At 34.8% G+C, this 23,320-nt stretch overlaps 1 protein-coding gene across 4 annotated transcripts in view; it reads left to right on the forward strand.

Annotated features, from left to right (window-relative positions):
• The window catches only part of LOC111427965 (transcription factor Ken), a 117,592-nt gene that overhangs the window by 2,326 nt on the left and 91,946 nt on the right, over window positions 1–23,320 (forward strand). For 2 of the 4 annotated variants that reach the window (XM_071196585.1, XM_071196586.1), the window contains exon 2: window positions 20,922–20,952. The exons of the other annotated variants lie outside the window; for them this stretch is intronic. The gene's annotated coding sequence lies outside the window, so the exon portion shown is untranslated. The remainder of the gene's footprint in view (window positions 1–20,921; window positions 20,953–23,320) is intronic. 4 annotated transcript variants of the gene reach the window in all.

The following is a 23,320-nucleotide window of genomic DNA, read 5'->3' on the forward strand; positions in this document are numbered from 1 at the left end:
GTTGCTCTTTTTAATAGATATTTAAAGATCTAGGTTAATTACATCGGCGTGTTAAGCTTTTAACATCAATACAACCAACACGATGCGATGTTACATTATGAAATTAGTTCGTTCTAGAATATAACGAACCATATGCAGAGTGATGATGAACCTTTTCTTGTGCCACGTGTTAATTATCTCACATAGCCGGCCGATTCAATAATGCGGTAAAGTGTCACGTAATTAGCGCAGAATTGAAATATTACGAAAACGCCAACAGCCAACGGTGTTATTGTTGAAACGGGATGCGTTGAATAACTCGTTTTTATCGGGGTTAGGTATTCTCGTGCTAATGTTTAATTAACGTGCAATCAACGTTTATATCTCGGCGAAGACCAGTTATGGCATTAATCGTGTATCGACAATTAAATTTTATTACACTTTTACTGGTTCAAGAAAGTTACGGTATGCTCGATATGTTACGCTGCACATAGCGCTTTCTACCTAAACTCGTGTCTATAATAAATAAGTAAGCTAAACATGACAAAATTGATAAAGAATTTTTAATTATAACCCTAATTTTTATTTTAACACAATAAATTATGACATTTCCAATTATGACCATTTTTGGTAGAGCATGTTGCAACCATTTCTGTTACTCAATCCTCGCTAATCAACCGCGAGGAACGCGGTCTATTGAAACTGGTAGGATCATCTAAATTGAAACCAATTGTCCGGTTTACTGGACCGACTTTCCCTTATTTAACGGCGTTAATATTCCGGCATAATCGACGCACCCAATCTGCACGTCTAAACAAGCTTTTCATATAATGAGAAGCAATGGGAATTGCCTCAGGTTAATCTGGTACGAAGAGGAAATATCTGTTCACGAGACTAATTATGACGTTATAGAAATTTTTTAATGTCAAGATATCTTTAATTTGGGTTTATAGCCAATTATGGTATGTGATAGCATTAAACCTCAGCGTAATTTCAACTTTTATAGTAATCAATATTAGATGGGTTAGCTATTTAATGATACAAAGCTTTTTTAATTAAATTCCTACTGAAATCTAAAATTAAACTTGTTGGACTACTCAAGAGTTACGGTAAACACATGGTTAAATCCAACATATAATTTTAGAGATATGAGATACTATGACTAAGCACGGTTCGTTTCAAAAAATCATAACTCAAAAATTTGAAAATTTGAAGAATTAATCTTTAGCATATTAAACACTAATTAAATTTGCTTTAATTTGGTTTTTACATTACCTCAATATCTCAATTAGTTTTTGAGATATTAATTTTTAAATGTAATATACTTTTAGTAAAGCAGCGTTGTATTCAAAATTTATAACTTCTAAATTTGAAAATTGAATGAATTAATCTTTAGCATGTTAAATATTCATTAAATTTGCTTCAATTTGTTTATTACCCCACATTAATATCTCAATTAGTTTATGAGATACCAATGTTTAAAAATTAATAACATTAATTTTAATACTGATTACTGTGACTATTAATGTTGCTATTAATTTAATATTAATATTATTGATATCGATTATTTAATTTTGAGTTAGACCGCTCAAGAGTTGCGGTAAACACGTGGTCGAACAATATCCATCAAATAAATTTGCCGGCAGCTCCACAATCGATACATATCAAGCAAAACGAATCGCAATCTAGATGACATTTCCTATCTTCATTTAAAGTTTTGGTCGGACAACAGTTAGAAGTGGATAAGACATACCACAACAGCTATAACATCTAGATATTATTTAACTTACAATGGGATTTTATCTTACCGCTAGTGTGTCACCACACTAAACTGTTAATTCTATAAATACGAATTAAAAAAAATATTGCACTCAGTTTTTCATTTGAGATAAAAATGAATTTTTTAATTTTAATTGTTTGATGATTAAACATTTTTTTGTCGGCTTTCGACAAAAGCACACCCACATTTCTGAATTTCGCATCGCGCTAAATACAGCTAAACAATCCCATTTGAACCGTGTACGGATAAAGTGGTTAATGGTAATTACTTTTGCGCTAAGGCATCGTTGTCGTTAAATACGGCCAATTATTGTTATTTTATGTGCTGAGACGTTCGTCGCAATTGCGCTACTAAGAAAGCTGCGCATTTCTGGTGTTTCAATGCAGTCTGATTGCCGCGGGATATTTATTGGCTCCTAACATGGGGCCCAACCTCACCAATTAACAAAACTAGAAGACAAAAAACTTTCTTTTTAAATCAACAAGAATTTTTAATTTGTTATGTAACATATTAATTTAATTATTTTTAATGAAATTTATTCGAGATAAAAATTATATTTAAGTGCTTAAATAATGTTTTGTGTTGATTTTGATATACGACATGATACCATTAGGCCGTTATATAATCTATACATAGGCGTCTTCGTTAGTCATGGAAGATGAATTAAACCAATGGCACACACCATTAATCCTATTGCACAATGCTCAGAAAAGATAGCGCGTCATGTTGTACATTAAGTATTTTTCAGTCACGATCGGTGTAGCCTCGGAGAAAAGTGTTTCATAATTACAAATTGATTGGTGTTAAGATATATCTATTGAATGTAATTAAAGATTAAATAAATTTTGGTAAAAATTTTTCAAGTTTACTTCTTAAGCAACGTTAGTAAATAGCCCACTTAAGCTGCCAAGGTCATTACTCATTCGTATTTTCACACACACACTCACATTAAGTTCATTATTACGAAAACCATGTTACGTACATTTAACTAACCTAACCCAGGCGATTATTGAAAGGAAACCAGGTGTGAACGCTTCGGCAACTAATAGTTCTCTCGGTAGAAATTGTCGTCAGTAAACCAATGTGTTCAGCGGTCTGAACATCCGGTTTCGCAAACCTGAACGTTAGAAACTTTATCTAGGAACATATGTATGTTGTGTGACCATAGCTAAGATTTCTTTTAGATACCGAGTTGTCGCGCTTGCTAAGGATATTGAGTGGTACGTTGCACCCGCGCACCCATTCGCTCAAGATACCGATCGTACCCGGCATATTAATGAATTATTTATTTAATTTTATCGCCAGATTATACGCCCGCCAGTCAATTACAGGTTTCTTGTTACAAACATTAACTGCCAGACTTGTTATGTAATTTACATTGTAATTCTTCATGAAATAACATACTTGTACATCATCATTAGATACTTAAAAAAATAATACATAGACCAATTAAATATTTACTAAGTTATTGATGTGGAACTAATAGTTGACTAATTGTAAGTTTTGCACGCACTCACATAAACATAATAATGTTGGCAACACTAGATTTGGTTATTTTATACAAGGTATATATTTTATTATTAGCGCATATAGTTGCGGTTATCATGTAAAATTAATCGGGTTTATGTAATAGTTATTGCAAGAAAATCGCGCGCGCTTGGATATTTAATTATCCCAGAGCTTAGCGGTTACTTAACGCACGAATTTCCATTTCAGCGGTACAATTTAGCGAGAAATTAAATTGTGATATTGAAATAAAGCGCGCGCGATCGATTGACCGTACAGATTGCACAATGATCGCGAGAAATTGAACTGATATGGTATACAACTATATACCCGAGGTTTCGTAACCTCGTTCCAGAAGAAGAAAAAAAGCTATAGAAATAAAGCACGGGGAAGTCGATCTAGGTCGAATAGACAGCCAATTGTTGCGGTTGGGCATGCACCTGCGTTTAATTTAATACTAAATTTAATTAGAATTGGATAAAAATTCCAACATGTTTGACATTAAATTAAATGGTAAAACTTGGTATTTGAAGTTGGCGAACGCGGGATTCTTTATTGGTATTTAAGCTAATCAAGCTTCTAAAATCGTATTTGCATATTCGAGAAGCGATTTATCAAAGAAATAGCTGTCTAGAGGCCATAAATGGTTGCCAGGCTCGGGATGTCGAAAAATACTTTACATGTTCTGCGCGGATTCAAGAGAAAGTCGGAAATGGGCTTTTGTACATCGGTAGTTTCTCCAAAGCCTGTGATCTGCGAACATTTTTCGCATCTCATTCTTATACCTTGTTTTAGATTTAATTAATCTCACCTACTTAAAAAAAATAATAATTACACAACGCAGGCAGCGTAAACAAAAGATTTTAAGCGGATTTGTCGGAAGCACGTGAAAAATTCCGCATGGTATACAATCGTCAAGTGCGAGGAATGCAATGATGGCGATTAGAAGTCCACGGTCGGCATTATTATTTACGGCTCTTTCTCGCCGGAACAGTTATGAAGATGGACATGAGCGTTCAAAATCCAATTTGCGAGCATCGCAATGCCGCAACATGCACGCCGAGCACTACGCAGTCTCCAAACCAGCCTAATTTAAAATAAATTGCTTGCACGTTCTGGCCGAGAACTACGCGACCTGACTCGAGGTCGCGACCTTCTAATGTTCGCGACCTTCTAATACGCGACCTTCTAATGTTGGCGACCTAATGTTTCTTAAAAATCCTTCTTATACGGCAAGAAACAGTGGCCGCATCAAAGACGGTATAGATGTATCGGCGACCGTGTGGAGATTTCCTAAAACACGGGAAATTGCGGAGCTTTCCACTATTATTATTATAATGGTTGGCCGTTGAACGGTAATGGGAGAATCCAGAGAGAAATAGCAGCGTATATTAATCGGGACGCGCAGTTGAATTTCTAATTCTCAACATTGAGATGTAGAGGAGAAAATTTCTCGTACGCAACAAACAGTCAAGGTCATTTGGAAAGTAAAAAGTATATCACACAAATTTTACTCGAAATTTATTTTTAATTAATTTACTTATTATCCTTATTATTACAAAATGAAATCGAACAAATAAGAATTACGTTACCAACCCTTCCAGAATCTCCTCTAATAAGGACTGTCTGTGCGAATTCCATCGACTCCTCCTTTACAGATTGTCGTCTCTAGGCGTTTCAGCTCTATTCCGTGTTCTGCAGCTATTTGAGAAATACAAGCAGTGTTATTACTATCGATGACTTTGTTCTAGATGAATTATGATATCAATGAAATATACTACTTGGAGTTGTTTGAGATGTTATCGTCAGGTACAGGACGGAGTCTTTGGAGTTTCTTGCTGATCATTGGAACTTTTGGGTTGGATTTCGTGGTTTCGGGATGGAGGGTTTTTGTTAGTCCTTCATTGTTACTCCCCTTTGGAATTATTTATGTTTTACTTATTGCATTGTGTATATTCTAGTACAAATAACGGCGTTACAACTTGATACTTGTGACACCTGTATATTACAAAACATGGATCTGATATGAAGTGGCTGATGCACAATCTCGAAACGAGCACCTGGTAAACTTACTGATGGTACTACAACATACAGAAGAACGTGATAAATTACTTGGTGATCGTACTTTGAATAAGAGAGTATATATATATAAAAGAATCAACTAGGTCAAACACAACCCAAACCTAGTAAGTAACCTTTTCTGTAATATTATTTATTATTAGTAGATTAATTACAGTTATTGACACATCGAGTTAACAGTTTTTATAGTTTTCTATTAAAGGTAATTTCACGGTAATAACATTGTATAGGAACCCAAAAATTTTATAGCTTTAACCTATAAATATCAAGCAAGACAAATTAATAAATATTTTCTATCATGTAGATAAAATCTATTATTTACGACTAGTTATAGTTAGTTATCACAAGTTGTTATCGAAACCTACTCACGTATCCAAAACCTACTCAATTACAACTATGATTAATTGCACTCCTAACCTGTACTTACTATCAAATTAAAGTAATTAACATTTCACTTGGTTAGTAAGGCGGTCGTTCACAATTTAATTAAATTAGAAAGGTTCCAAACATTAAATATTGTGTGGAAACAATTCTAAACTTTATATACAAAATTTTTTATATGAATTTTTTTAAGTGAGAGATAAATGACTAAATAACTGTTTTTGGCTACCGTACAACGCAGCCGTTATTCAAGATACGTCATCAGATTATTTTTGCATTTTGATTCGATCTTGGTTGCATGTTTGTTAGACGTACACATCCTGTCGGAGAATATATTTGTTAACAAGGAACCAAATTTGTGTATAATCGTCGTGTGTTGGTTTTCACCTCATCGTTACGATAATGCCGCGATTTAGAGGCGTCTAACGTCGACGTTTCCGTTTCTAAGTGGACATGCAAGAGTGAAAACGTAGTTGTTGTCTGCTCCAGTTTGCATGTTTAGTTTAAACTTGCGGTTTCAAAACGTCGAGGTGTTTAGATTTTTGCATTTAAAAAACTCCACTTCTTATTCTTATTTTAACTTTTCTACTTAATTATGGCTATAATATTAGCATAATTACCATTAATTAAATGTAGTTTCACTAAAGGTATAAATCACGAGTTTAAAGTGTGCGGAGTATTAATAATAATCGAAGTTTCAAAACGTGGCAATTTGTATGTCTTCTTTTTTGGTTGACGCCGCCGTCTACCTGTCCGCCGGTTTACCTTACAATTAACATAATAGCCACAGCGTTTCGACAACGTGACGATAATTACACGAAAAATAACGCCTTATGTCAGTGCACCGTTAGGTGAATTAATTAAGGGGTTAATTACTACGAGGCTGTATTCAAATCGCCGGGCGTGTTGCGGATCGATTTTAAAAAATTAAAACCAAGCTGGAAAACAGGAATATTTGAATAAGTTGATTTTGCAACGTTATCGGTTATATAACCGAGCACGATTTGAAATATTCATAGAGACAGCGCGAACCGATTATGGCTGTTTTGAACAAACACAACACGCCTTAACCGCATCGTTTTAGCATACCAGAAGAATTCGGTCAATTACGCGTATCAGCACATGTGCAATTACAATTTTATAAGAAACTAGGTCGAAGTTTTCAGATGCAAATTTTAGAAATGTATATAAGAATTTTGGTTATTTATATTTCTCGAATAGTTTCAAACTTTCAACCAATTCAAATTTATTTATAGGTTATTCAACGTCGTGATTTAGAAATGAATAATTTTTTACTACTATAAGATAATCTTAAATTAAAGTATACTCAGCAATGTCCTTAATGTTCTGTAATCATTTTTTACATCATAATTTAACAGTTTTTTCTAGAGAGAAATGGTTTGGGATTTAAGGAACGAAACTTTTTGAGGTTATAAAGGAAGAATTAAAAATTTAATTTGTTTAGTGCGATAAATATGTATATGAAATTGTTATCGTTAATAATCACCATTTTAGTGATTAAATGAGTGTATCTTAACAAATCATTGGCGCCCCATGACATCTTTATTCGTATTAATTACCAGTTTCGAAGAAGGCAATTCCATTGTTACTCGTCTCGCGACAACGCAGCTGACAACCAAATAAGGAAACAGGAAAATTTTCCGTGAAAGTCACAAAATTATAGTCCTTTGTGCAAGGGTGGAGCACAAAAAGAGTGAAGGGAAACTCAAATGTAATAATCTGCGCTGTTATTTAGACTATTATAAATGATTCAATCACAAAAATATCAGGGAAAGCAACTATTCATTTTATTTCGATAGAATTTGCCAATGGGTAAAGAAATGAACCTCTTAAACCAACTTGAATGACACATAAACACACAGTGAGTGCTTTCACTCTAAATATATATTTACTTACATATTTATTTATGTTTCGATAAAAAGCGTGACGGTTAATTACAATGATCTAGTAAAGAATTTGATACAGTCTTTTTTCTTTAATATAGCAATTATCGCGTAGCCAATTACAAAGAAACCAAGACCATCATCAAATCGTTAAAAAGAGAGTGAAAGAACAGGGGCAAATTGCTGAAGGAAGACGGTGGAATTAGAAAATATGGATTTAATAACCATTTGGTGCGCGAGTGGCGAGCAACGGCTGTCATTAGCAGCTTATTGAAACTGCAATAATGTAAAATTGTGCTCCCCATTACGGTAATCTGCACTTGGAAACTGTGAGAGGTCGATCGTTAGTATAGGTGCGCATTTAAGAGTTATTAGAGTTGAAAAAGAATCACCCGGTACACTTTGCGATTTGATACGCAAATTGTTAAATGCTTTATTGGGGCGTCCGCGTGCACAGCAGGTGCCTTCCGCTATATTTTCCGGGATATGAAAGCAATTTGTAACACGAGTCTCGGTTAAAACGGCACTCAATACACAGTGCGAGGAAAATCAGTAATATGTGGAATAAATTTATTCTAACCATTAATTATTCTCCACTGAAATTAAGTGATTTCATATTGACACTTCCACTGATTATTTTAGAATTCAGAATCGTTTAAAGATACCGTATTAGAAGTAAGAGAATGCCTCTTATGGAGAATATAAAAATGTTACGAAGCCATAACACGTTTCTTAGTCCTCGATGTAAGTTCTGGCACGTTTTCACGAACGGGACCTAAAAATCCCGATGGAAATTGAATGGCTAATGGTCGTTCGGCCCCTGCGTACTGCAAATTGCCCATGCGCCTCTAATGGGCCTAATAAATAGCGACGTCCGCGAACATATCCGTACCGCTAAACACGTTTCTACGGCGCACATCTTCCCACTAATAACAAATTACGGGGCCGGTAATAGAATACTAAAGAGTCCCGTAGAGGCCGTTTTAAATTTCAGATGGGTCGTTGTTGCGAAAGAACTGCCTCCTTCTTTCAACGGATGCGTTCGAGGCGCTCGTTGAAATCACCGAGTCTGGCAGACGAGACTCTCTCGGAAATGGAAAATTGCGAAATTGATCCATTGTACGTAAATTGTGTAATATATAGAAATGGTTTTACCATAGAAGGAATAATAAGTTGTTCAAGCGACAGTTGCGAAGTCTATAAACAGGTAATGAAGGTTCTCGTCAACATGCAAAGTAATTCTTTATTTTGATTCGATAACCATAAAAAATAATTTATACCAAAAAGATCACATTATTAAAACAGATACAGAGAGAGTTTAGAAATCAATCATTAAGATACGAAATATCACGATAGAGTAACGAACTGACAAGGTCGTCGTCGTCGAGGTTATCGAAACGAAACCGGGCGACATTAATAGACATGATAGTAGCTGCTGTCGCTTTGAGCACCGCATCAACCAAAACCGACAGAATTTCGAAGCTCGAACGTCGTGATTGGGATCTCCCAGATCGGCCCGAAGGTGTTCTGTCGCAATGGCTGAGTAATGCTAGCAGATTACGATACACTTGGGGCCAAGAGATCCCTAGATGTCTTCGCGTGTCGCAACTGCGGCAGCCAACGTGCGCAACGAGAACTGAACAAGTATGCGGTAGACGCGAAGTCCCGTTGCTTGGTCTCCGCGAGATCAACACAAATAAAAATGCAGATAATTACCGCCGAACGAAATTATCGTTGAAGGCGGAGCCCCGTTTGTTGTGCGAGGAGAACCTGAAAGAGAATCTGGGCAATGCTGTGTGGGTGCAGCCTTGCGCAACGGCGCATGCTTATCCCCTGATATAATGTTTGACGCTTCGAATAGACTATTTTATTTATATATTAAATCTACACAAGGAAATATAATATTAAAAATTATATATTATATCTATTTCGGTTAACTTCTTTGTACATCAATGGAATATGTACCTTTTAAAAAAATACATATATTTTAATGACCATTTCTTAAAATAAAGCTTAATCAATGTGGACAGTATTTATAGAACTTTTATAATGAAATATCAACAATAAAATGGTCTGAAAAAATGTATAAATCTGTCCCTGCTATATTATATTATGACGACATTAAATATGTTCCAGTGGAGTTTCTAAACTATTTATCAGAAAGAATTACTAAAATAAGATATAAACATTTCGACTTAAAACTTTGTTTCGATTCATATCTCAATTAATCAAGTTTTGACCACACGCAAACTTATTAAGTCTGGAACGACAAGTTAATTATTTAATTTGCGATGAATCGTCTTTACCCATCTCGAAGTATCTGTACAGTTGTGCGACAGGCGAATCGCTTGTTGTTACTGGAAGAGTAGTGGCTCTTTTTGTCTCTTTAAAAAAATACTGGTAGCTAGTCGATAATTGGTGCTGAGAGTACCGGTTTTTTAGTTAATTAAAAGCGCGGATCCCTGTTATGAGCTTGTTTTGCGCAGAGGTACCTCGCCTATCTCAACCACGACATTCTCCTCAAGACTGTTGAGTGCCCTCTTCGTCATTGTATTGGCCGGGTAATAGGGAAGTAGCGAGAGGTTAGATTACGAAGGAAGACGGCGAAACACGACCGAAGACTGCGACGTAATTTTATATTGAGCGTAAAGTCTTTCTTCCTGCTTATACCGGCTACCGTCCGAGGACCATTATCTAAGATCTATGTGTAGCAAACCGAAGCCTTAGGCTCCTGTCGAGATTACAAAAAATAAAACGTCCACCGATTAAAAGATTTTATCTACAACGTATCAGGACAATAACAGTTTCGATCGGTGTATTAGATCCCTTATCGATGGGTTTGCATGCGATTTACATAGCGGCCGTTGAGTTTCAGTTTCGAATTAGTTCTAGATAATCTTTTGCACGTGCAAACCGGTAGTTAAACGCAAGACTTAAACAAATTAACGGAGATTTATAGCCATCAGTAACGAATTAAAACGCCGCGAATAACAAAATATATCGCCAGTTATAAGAAATTGCGAGAAATTCAACGTCCTGCTGCTTGGAATTTCGTGTTCAAGTAATATACAGGTTTACCTGAATAGCAATTATAATACTGTTGTATCAAAGAATTTATGCAGCATGATAAAATAAAAAGTAAATGTATAAAAATAAAATTTTTAATTTTGATTATGAAGTGTATATTAAGTAAGGAATTTGTTAGGTTATTATGACCACAAAAAAAAAAGAGAACATGCTCACGGTTGGTTAAAGAGGTTATTACAACACACTTTTTGATGCCTAAGGAGGTGATCGATTGCATAAGTTCTACTTAGAAGATATGTGATGATATATGAGTGATGACTTCATAGAGGTCTTACATGAATTAGTAGTGACAGCGCTATGAATGTATTAATTTACCAAAAAAGAAAATCGAATAAACAAAATTTATATGTAATTTATTCAAAGAATTAAATGGAGAAGGATATAAATAAAGATAGTTTAATTTGCATTAGAATATAAAGAAAGGTCAGGAAATGTTTATAAATGAAAGTGTTTATATTATTTTAGTGGTTTATTTTGTTCTAAAATTAAGTTGGATTAAAGCAATTTCCTGAGTTGGGAGGAAGATATAATTAATGATATGATATGCCCTGGTATGTCGATAGAGGAAATTAATCAGTTGCGAACTGTTGAATAAATGAACAGTTGCGACGTGTACATGTTCATTATTGGCGATGGTAGTCGAACGGTTTTTCGAGTCAACAGCCAGAGGCAACAGCAGCAACCGGCTGTTGGTAGCTGCCCGCACTACTTTTAATTGTAAATAACTCGTCACGTTTCCTTTAGTCGAACGGACATAAACACGTCTCGCCGTAGACGCTATCGCTTGTTTTCTCTTTTAAAAACGTCGTCGCGGACAACCGCTAGTTCTGGAATCGAAACGGCCCAGAAGAGGTTTCAGTTTCTAAGCGGTTTGAAGTCGACGCAGTTTCACTAAAACGCCGCTAGGTAACTCCCTAATGACCCATTGAAACCCGCTCTAATAAAAACAAACAGTAGCAAAGTATATCACGAGCGGATTTCTCTAATTAATCTTTACTATGAAAGCGATCTACTTGTCGCGGACGTGATCGACATCTGCGATCGTCGTGTACTCGTCGTATTCGTCGTTACAGCAAGGAAAAATGAAAAGAACACAACCACCTGGTATAAGATTTCCTGACAGTTGGTGAATCGGCATTAACGAAACAATCGATGCGTTCGATCACTTTCTTCCATAAACATTCCATTATAACCGTATATTCAAAAGATATTACTGATGATGATAAAACAAGAAGAAATTGACGCTTTCTTCAAAGAGTCATAGAAAGTGTTGTATTTTTCCAGTTAACAGAAAACGGTACACACCGTTAAATAAAATACTCCTCGTTTTCTTAGTCAATTCCGATAAATTTTATTGGCATGTAACGTCGAGTTGGCGAGGGCGAGCACGGCTGACTTGATCCTAGATGCTGTACTTCCAAGGCCGCCTGGGTACCGGCGACATAACTGTTCTTCTGCCATTCCCCACCATCACAACATAACGATGCCAACTAATACTTCCTGCACGCGTTCGTAACGAACTGCACTGTGCTGAGTTGAGTTCCACATTCGATTCTCTTTTGCTACTGATCAGCTGATAATCATCATCACATCTTTAACAAGATTTTTTTTATTCCCTATTACATTCCAAAGTAGACAATAAAAGAAAACTTAATTAATTTAATTGGATTTCTACCATAAACGTAAAATGTAAAAGTTTATGATGAAGATTAGAGGACACCTACATATTTGAAAATATCTTTAACTGTTAATATTTCATGTAGCCAGTTCATTGTTTGAAATGCTTTCTACACTCTTCGTGTTAGCACGTTATATATCACGTGACCAATCCGGGAGAACATCGTTCAGGAGTGTATGTCGCTGGGGCGTATGCAATAAATCTGATTTACGACTTGTAGTGGAGACTACGCACCAACATTACCCACGCTGGACTTTTCTCCAGTTTATATTACGTGCCATATTGGTTTGAATAGTACCGCTTATGTCGTTAATAACAACTATTTTTTCTTATTAGTAATGAGAACATAATAAAATGTTTTATATTTCTTGATTTAAATCAACCTTGTATCTTAATAGATGTTAAAGTTCACATATTTATCATCAAAAACGTTTATAAGTTTCTTATTGGAAAAATTTATTATTGGCAAAAATATTTTTGGGTAACCCATAAATTTAATACAAATTCTAATTATACTATATTGTAATAGTAATTTTAAAAGTAAGTAAGTCAAGAACGAATATACGACGGAAATATAGAAATGTAAATAAAGAAATATAAATAAATGTCATTAATTTACTTGCAAATAGTAAAGAATGAAGAAAATCGAAATCACCTTGTTTAATTTAAAATTATTATCTGTAAACAGCATTACCATGAAAAATGTTTGCATAAATAAGTTTCATAAATAATGAAAATTACAAATTTTACATGCAATATGCGGTTTTCCAAGAACACTAAAACCAGCAATTACTTTAAAGCTTCAATTATCCGGTTTTGTTCGATTTATTTACCGGTAAAAACTGGTTGGTTTGGACGGTGCCTCTGCCGACAAAATTCTGAGAAGATTCGTGATTAAGTGACTTGGCGAACGATATAAATTCGTTTTTGATTAAATTACACTTCAAAAAGGCGACGTACAGTTTTCGACCGTTTTGGTTTATACGGTGTGGTCCTTTTCTTTCCGCAAAGTTTATATAAAAAAATCTTAATTAATAAGAAGACGACAATTTGTTTTGATGTGCAGACCCATACGATTACGTAAACTTTCCGCGAAAAGATAACTTATTATTAGAAACTTCGAGTAGCGTGCAGCGAATTTGAAACCGCTTAGTGCGGCAAAGGCAATATTAAATATTTCTTTCCATATAAAGCGTCAACGATCGATTTAGAAAAAGGCGTATGTGTATAATTCACCCCTCTTAAGGCAGCGTAACCATTTTTAAGATAGCTGTCAACGCATACCGACTTGAGACTCACCAGAACACACCTGCTTGGCAATTAAAGTTATAATTAGCGGCACATATCAGAAGCGATGCTTATAAGTGGTGAATGAGCTGAAAAGTACATCCCACCAATTCAACTTAACGCCTTATCGTCTCTATCTAAATTGAATTATCTTAGTATTAAATAGAATAATCGTAATAATGTGTACGATACGAAACGTTCTAAAGACCGCTAGGTTTTGCTACACGGGAGAAACCTCCAGGCTTGCGTTACGCTGGTTGATTTTTTCTTTTCGGGTTGATATGAATTTATATGCGGTAGTCGGTGTATTAATTACAGTCTATGACGTAAATTAACACGGTGGAGACATAAAGTTTTATATGCTTCGAGGGAAATTTCCAAGTAATAATAGTTTCTTAAGAATTATTAACTCAACATCAGATGAGTTTCGATACAGTTTCTTTGGAAAGTGGAATACAGAGGAGGAAGTTTGTTATTTTTTTTTTGCTGCTTAACTTTATAAAACAATTTATCTTCTTTCTGTCTTAATTTTGTAGAAAGTAGAAACAAGATAACTTTCATCTTGATTTCATATTTTATTTTAAACAAAAATTTAAATATTATGGTTTAATAGTTAACATTATAAATTGTTGTACATTTAACAAAATTACTGTCATTAATACAGCATCGGTGCTACTACCATATAAATAAGCTTTGTGATGTAGTGAGAAGTCTTTGGAAAGTTTTATAAAGTAGCAAAATGTTTATCGATAAAAAACTAAATTTCTTAAAGGCACGCGAGAATTTACGCGCCCATTTTAACTCAATTAGCGTTAAATTTAAACGTTTGAAATTGACGGTTAATTAAATGGGAATCCCGCAAATGTCCGCGGGCTATCGAAACTCATTTCGAAATATGTTCTTTATATCTCTAAGAATATTCGGTTATGTCCGGCTCTCAATATGTGTGTCAACGCGAATTAAAAGAACTCTATTCAATCGCGGTTTATTGAGCAATGTCCTGTTTAAAAATGCGTGTAGCATTCATCATTCATCGTTCGACCGGTGACAAGCACTAACGATGTCACGAAAATGGAAAAGACCATACTTTAACTGAGTGGGTTTTATAAAACTCCTATATTATACTGTTGGGGTGTTTAAACAAACGGTGAGCATAAGAATTCAATTCAATGCAATTTGTCAGTCAGTCCATCGAGTATTAATTGCTCCTTTTGAGTTGAAACGACACGTATGGACTTGGTGTAGGCGCGTTTCAAACGATGACACGCTTATGGACTCCTACTACTCAGACGCCTTTTGAAATGGGAGTGCCTCGTTTATATCGTCTCTAACCATTCCAACCAGTTTGATTTATTTTCACAGACCGTCCTGCGTAGAATACGACCTAATGACTCCTTGACGTCTGCGTATGGAAGAGTAGCCACGTTGCGCAAACTAATCAGATTGATGACCTTAATTCATAAATCATTTCACATAGATTTTTTTTCACCATATCCTGGTTGAAGATTTAGTGACTGACAGAGATGTACCAAATGAAGCAATTATTGCATTCAAAAAAACTATATCTAATTACTTCTATCTTAATGTATCTACCTGCTTATTCAATCCCTGTGCTAATGACTGTTATAAAAACATTTTAAATTATTCCTATCTGTAATGAGTTTACCTTATCAAGAATATTTATGTATCTGATTCAAACAAGACTATCACCATATCTTCGCCCATCTTACAAGTACCAAATAGGATAGTTACTTTATGGAGGAAGTCACAAGTTTCTTAAAAATACACTTTAATAATAGTAATAATTCTTTATTACTCCATTTTACAAAAAAAGCGTATAATACAAATACAAATTAAAATAAATAAATTAAAAAATACAAATTAAATTCAAACATTAAATTGGAAAAACAATGTGACAACAGCTTTCAGTCTTTTCCGGAATCTTGGAACTGGCAGGATTCTTGTACCCTCCGAAATGTGATTGTAGATCTTAATTAAGTATTATTGTCTGTATCATCTTAATCTTACTTTAAGGTGGAACCCGAACTAAACCCGGCAATTAACAACACTTCGCCTACCTTCTCATCAGTTCACTTCGAATTCACGATTGATATAAGTCCAATATGCATTAAGCGTGCCATAGCTGTCACTACTGGCGGAAGATTAGATATTTGTTTATGGAAGGGTAAACACGTTTAATAGAATACTAAATGCTGTCTATGGAAAACAAAAAGTTTTTTAGAGGTAACTAGATACTGCGATTGATGTCCAGATGTTGCTTCAAAAGGATTACTAACTGTTTGCAGATGACTAAATATTGCAGGTAGAAGTGTAGACATTGTAGATCAAAGAATAGATAGTCCTGGCAGAACACAAAGAACTGCTTGCAGAAGACTAAATACTGCTTGTAGAAGACTAAATACTGCTTACAGAAGACAAAATACTGCTTGCAGAAATCTAAATAGTGTTTGCAGAAATGTATACACTATTGATTAAAGAATATATTGTCCTTCCAGAAGACTAGATGCTGCTGAGACAAAACTAAATACTGCTAGGAGAAATCTAGAGAAAACTAGTTACTGCTTGTAGAAAACTAAATAACTAACAGTTTGTAGGTTAATGCGGATATAACCAATTATGCACGGAGTACTTTTTGATCAAATTGTTTTGAAAATTGAGTATTAAATCCTTCGGTAAAATTTCCTAGTTATACTTGGTTCTGGATGCTTCATAAAAAAGACGAAGAAAGGATTTACTAGAAACTTTGTATCTTTGCTTTGAAATTTAACAAAGATAATAATAAATGTTTGATGGCGGTTTTATACACCTACTCGATATGTAAAACTTAAATTAATTTACCTTGCAAAGTATTTAATCGGAAATGATGCCTATCTTCTAATAAGCACAATTAGGAGTATTTTTTTGCTTGAAGTTATCCATATGCATGTCATAGTTACGTAGTTTAAAATAGGTTGTAATTGTATACAACTTGCCAACTGTAAATTTAATATACGAAAAAAAGAAACGTTACGGCTCGACAACTTCCTATTTACATTTGCATTTTCCCGCGTTACTTTGTGTCGGTACATTCCTCGTTAATCGCAATAACCTTATAATCTTAAAATTTTTTCGCAAAGCCTTGAGCTTTACCAAAGACAACAAAATAAATCAATAAAAAGTTGGAAGGTTAAAGTGTATCCTTACACTACCAAAAACGGAATTGTTATTAAACCAAAGAACATTTCGTGAATGATATCACCTCAATTTTAATAATCGGTTTCTAAAAATAAACGAAACACTTTCAAATCGTTTCAAAGTTGCGGTTATTTAATAACGCCCCGAAGCCGATCACGATGTGACATACCCTTGCACACTTATTGACATTAAAAGGACAAGGAATGCAGGCGATCATTGATGGAACAGATCGGGTAAATGGCAAGGCGTTGGTGCAAAAAGTTCATTGGCAAAGTGCGGAGAGATATTGTTGCGGGACTGAAGTGGTACACAAAGGTTTCTTCGCGGCTCGGCTCTCTCAGTCATGACATTTCGCGTAGCGTTGCGGATAATTGCAAATAAATGTACCCGGGCATTGCTTGAGAATTACTAGATCGTGCACGGGTATCAAGGTGAATAAATAGAGACGGCCTTCGGTGCGGTTTTGTTCGGGCTACCAATACCACACACCGTGTACAGTATTCGAAGAAAGAAGATTACTGAGAAATCATCTATTGCGATTGAGAATCCTAGAAAATCAAACAAGTTCTTTTAATTAATTCATTCATTAAAACTCGAATTTAGTATATATGGTGTATTTGATTATATGATTTTAAATTTAAAGAATTTTATTTACCATTTCAACTTTCAATGCTGTATCCAGAATATCTATTTCCTTCTAAGTACCTTGCCAACGGCGATTCTTACTAATTCGTAAAAATACTACATTATCCCTATTAAATTTCTAGTTTAACGATCTGAGTTATACGTCCTGTCCTCTCTATTAGTCGATATCAAGGTCTCGCTACATACACACCATTCGTTCTTCATTAATGCGACAATATCCTGGTGCGATTTTTATAGTCTTATGCGTACAATGGTCTGGGCACTTTTCCACAGAGTCACGCTGGGCGTACCGTTGATGGCAGTTTATGCAGTAAAAATAAATTGAGTTCCGCCTGGTCGTTTTATTTTCATTTACGGTTAGTTTAATAACGCAACGGGCTATGAAACTTTGTCACTTTTTCTATCGACAACCACATATTTTACGACTACATTATAATCTTCGTAAATACGTTAAGAGATTGCGTCTTCTTCAATGGAAGAATGCCGTGATTGGAGACTATAAAGAAAAGCGAGAACAATTAAATACTTAGTCGATAACTCGTTGAAATGGCTTGCTCATAATTCGTTACAGCTAAAGTTGGAGATATTAAAAATGAGTGTGTTTGGTGTTTATAGCTGTGTTAACTATTCTATAAAGTTAATACAGTTTTTATATTTTATGTTATTGTCTATAAATAAAAAAAAAAGGAAATAGATTTAAACACATTTTTTTATCATGGAAACGATAGCTGCTGGAAACTTCCTTTCTTGGATGTTTTGGTCACTATGAAGATCACCTAGAAGTTGAAACATTCGGCTTTAGTTATGCATCTCTCGAGACGATGTTAGTTTTAGTTGTACTTCAATAAAAATATACTATCACTAAAACTAACACTAGACTAGAACTAGGAACATGGTGTTTAGTCATCTTGAGAGACACATGGCTAAAGCCGAATGTTTGAAGTTCTAGGTCTAATATTAGTTCTTATGATAGTGCAAATGTTAATTCAAGCTATTAGTACTAATACTAGCACTATCGCTACAACTAACACTAGACCTAGTTCAATATAACACATTAATTATAATTTATATAATTTAACAAAATATAGTAGTAATAGTTGTGTAAATAATATCAAATGAAAGCGTATGTACATATTGTCACTTCGGTGATAATGTCCAAAAAAAATCCACACATATCTAGGCTTATGACGTAAATAGGTTAAGTCATATTTGTAATACAAGTACGGGAGGTATTGTTATGTTTTCCATTCTATAGAAATAGAAATGGTCTTTGTAAGACAGGAAACAGGCGGATTCTCATGCCAAATAAGAATCCGAGGAGCCACCCGGTGTGTAATTTCTTTGAATGGACGACCGATGACGATTGAAAGAATCGAGAAGGAAGAGCATCCCAGGATGCGCGAGTTAGTTACCACAGGAAATAGGACGATCTGGCGGAACCAACCCAGAAACGACATGCAAATGGGGAGCCGGTTCCCAAATTTTAAAGATGCATCTACTAGATAACATTGTCACGCGCAAAAAAGGCGGCGTTATAATTGCTCTTTTGTTCGTTGGCGGTCTTCGTTGAAGAAGAATGAGTTTGAATAAGTAGGTCGACACTATATAACTCAGTTACTCGTATCGCATAGAGATGATCTAAAAAGAATTGACTACTTAAATTAAGAATTCATTATTTTCGTTATGACAATAATACAAAGTAATATGTAATCGTTACGGTTATTTCTCAAGATGTTTCGCGATGCCCCTCAAGAAAATTAATTTATTCACAGTTGATGGCGTGGACACTTGCACACATCTCTCTCCAACTAATGTTGTAGAAGAGGATCAAGAATTCGCTTTGCGTGTTATCTGAGCGAGACTGTGACGCGCTTGGTGTTTATTTTACGGATTTCTGGTCGCTAATAATAGTAATAAAGGTGTGCGGTGCATGTGCATGCTCGACGGTGGACTCTTAAATCGTCGGTATTAAATGCTCGCAGAGTTTATTAGTACTTTTACGCTGAGCTCGTGACTCAGACGAAGAGTAAAGAACCTCGCTCTGAACTTCGGACTACGTGGGAACCAGAGAACAACGTCTTCTATGACCTATTTATTAATTAGACTGGTTCACTTGTGAAACCGAATCTAACGCAAATATTCAAAATTATTAACACAACAATTAATAATTGATTAACATTTGATTTGTAGGTTTAAGAGCGATTATTTCAATTTGAATCGGTTTTCTCTAGAAACTCTGATTGAAAACGCCATGATTTCTTTTTTTTTAATACTTATAAAGGTTAATAGATACTTTTAATTTAATCGCGTATACATGAATGTGTTAAAAAACAGCTTTTTACACGCAATAACTTGTCGTATCTTAATTGAAAGCATTCCAGATATGGGAAGTTCTACTTAACGATTAAAAGCACTCAAGTAACCGATTAATTACCTATAACTTTTAATGACTTATATGTAATTACTTAGTTTTTTACATAAAACAGCTCTTCGACATGTATCGAAATGTATCCATTAATTATTTAGCAACATTGTTGCGATTTAGTATAAATAAGTAATTTCCAATTTCCAATTACCACCCGATGGTAATAATCGTTTGTTTCTCGAAACCCAATTATCGTTTAACGCGTTTTATTTATTATTAATATCGGTAAATGTCAAAGTTTAAAATTGCCTATCGCATACATCTCGGTTGAGAACATACACAGAGCCGTCCTTTGATATAAGACAATTACGGCCCTAACTTAGGTCCGATTTCATCTGAATCGAAGACGTTGGTTGTTGCTATATATAGATGTCACGGTGAGTATAACATAAATACTCAGAACAGCACTCCCATGGAGACATGCCCCGTGCACAATACGTAATAAATTGCCGGCATTAGGATAGAAAATCGTGCCTTAGAGACCAACAAGTTTCTCTAATGTAATGCGTTAATGTTTTGTACAGTCTAGAACTTGAAAACCTATTAATTCAACTATGAACACAATATCTTATAAATGAAAATCTGTTAAGTGTAAAGTGTTAAAGTCCTGTGCTTTTAAAACGAGGTCGAAAGGAATACGCCGCCAATATTCCCAGGCACCGGCATTCCTGCTGTACGTGCATTTTCGCCATTGCAACATAGGTCACTGCGGAGCGATATTGTTCCAGCACCACCTACTGGATAGCAGTTGCATTATATCTTTTGTTCTTCGCTCGGAAAACAAACGTTGAGTAATCCGCAAGCACGAAGAAACGATCAACGGGTGATATTTCTTTGACGTTGTGGCTGCTATTGATTTATATGATTTTTTTTTATTTCAAAACGAATTATTATAATATAAAGGTTGTGATCTTACATTCGCAATTTTATATATTTAATCTTACATTTTCAATCTTACATTTTTTTTTGTTACAGATAACCAATCCACATTTTTATCAAAACTACTGTAAGTTGCATTAAATTCTTGATAAAACTAATTTTACTTGAAATTGAAAATCATATACATACTGAACACTAATAAGTAAAGGACATCTCACAGATTTCAGTGAAATACTATGACCCAAATTAAGACTCTCCGAACCGAATTGAGTTTTGACCTTGGCTTAACTATATAAGCCAAGGCCGCTTCCGGCTGGGGCGTTACAGTTGATACATATCGGTACAATGATCAATTCATTAGCTTAGTTAAGCTACACAACGTGGTAAAATGTCAATATGAGCATACTGCCATCTAAAAGAATACAATTTTTAGGGTATCGACACCGAATCTCCGCTATCGAGTCTATTGACGGCCAGTGGAGACATCAAAGGAGTGTAAATTTTCATAAAGTCTTTAGTTTAGTTTAGGTTTGCTACATCCTCCACCGGCTATGTTAAAGGACATATCTGACTTTAGGTATTTTCGATCTTCTCCCTGCATTCGGAAAATATGTCCCGAAAGATCTCTGCACACCATAACTTATCATACTCGAGCAGAATCTTGTTTTATACATTAACTTATCTTCCGTACTCTTCTGTGCATTAACTTTGTAAGTTAACTTATCTGCGAGGAGCTACTCTCTTCCAAGTTCTGACGCTCATGAATCGTTGTGTGTCTTCCATCATTTCGTGCTCCCATCGCTTTACATCTTTCTCTTCCATCTTTAACCTTTCCTCGATGTTATTCATGCCAACTTACAGCAAGAATTTATCTATTAACATATTCTTGTAGGAAGCCGTGTTGAACAAGCACATAGATCGTTTTCTCGTTTGAACGTAATCTTACAATCGTTATAACCACGTTTTATCAAATTTATTATACACAAATACTAGATATCAACCACAACTTTCATTTCTCTTCTTAGTAGCCATACTTATAAGAGTATAAACGTCCCAGGAGAAATAACACAAGCAATAAAACTTAATCGTTTGCTTTTCGGTGTTATTCGTTTCGTAATTCAGTAAGCAAAGTACGAATTTACGTTTATTTCCTTCTCAATCTTTAGTACGCTCAGCTAGGATTTAAGATTGTGCGAAATTTCATTGAAATCGATGATATTAAATTTTTCCTCATAAGTCACTACAAATCGTCTATATGAAAATATGAGGTAGTTGTTCAGTGAGTGTAATAACTCGGATTTTTCTTTTGAATGGCGGCCATCGCGTGGGCTCTCGCATTAAGGCCCCCTTCGTAATGGAATAATAATGAAAAACGATTGGAGCAAACACAGAGTCCACTTGTATAGAGCAAGTACCGTGCAATTTTGCTAAGTATCGATTATTTTTATAGCCTACTTGCGCCTGGGCGTCTACATCCTCGTGCCGACTTCGTGATTATCATCGCCATTAACGTATTGACCGCTTGAGATGTTTATCCGAAGAAATAATTTGCACTTGGTCCATACGGTTCATTAAATCCCGTCATACCATAAATTATCACCACAATTTGATATTAAGTGGTATTAAAAAAGGTTTAGTTTAAGGAGAATTATCGTTACGAAAATTTACTACCCTATCTAAGGTAACTTACATGTCGGGAAACAAAGTGGCAAAAACAAACATGTTACGGCGGTAGCTAGTCACGGTGTAAAATATAATGGTTATTTTATGGAGTACAAGTTCGTAAAATGTATTTTTATGTAGCGTGTTATCTATTTTCGCATCATGTTTTTTATTGCATCATTACAAGCAATATCAGTAAAAGTTTACTAAGCAAATTTGTTCTTTTTTGAATCTTAAACATCTAACAACACATTACCAGCCCAGATGTTTATCGAAACTAGTAATTTACACTTGTTCGAAAAGCACGCTCTGTTGAGTTGTACCCTTTCAAATTATAACACCGCGGCAATCATCGTAAATTTCGAATTTTCCATGCCAACTTTGTGTAGCAAACCGTGTCCATTTAAATGCACATCAATCATTTGTAGTGTTTAACTTTTTAGTTCCGTAAGCATTAACACACAATCAGATCTATACTCAATAAGATTTTTATCAAATCAAATATACCATTTTATTGAATTCTCAATTGACTGAATCTATTTATTTAAATAACAATACTATTTTTCTTCTCGTTTAAAGAGTGGGAACCTAACTATGCTTCAAGACTACACCCAATTTTGCCGTGTGAGAAAATAATGTGAATACGGCTCGGCATATATATGTTTCACCAGTTAATTAAACTCTCATTGTTTTACGTTTTATTGTTACCCGATATAATTACTCCAAATTATAAAGAAAATTTACATCGCATAATTTCTCGGTGTAGAAGAAAAGAAAGTTTTTTGGGATTCCCAACCTCCCTCACTAAATACTAAAACCATTATAAAGATACA

The sequence above is a fragment of the Onthophagus taurus genome, chromosome 6, assembly GCF_036711975.1.
Source record: "Onthophagus taurus isolate NC chromosome 6, IU_Otau_3.0, whole genome shotgun sequence".
Lineage (NCBI taxonomy): Eukaryota > Metazoa > Arthropoda > Insecta > Coleoptera > Scarabaeidae > Onthophagus > Onthophagus taurus.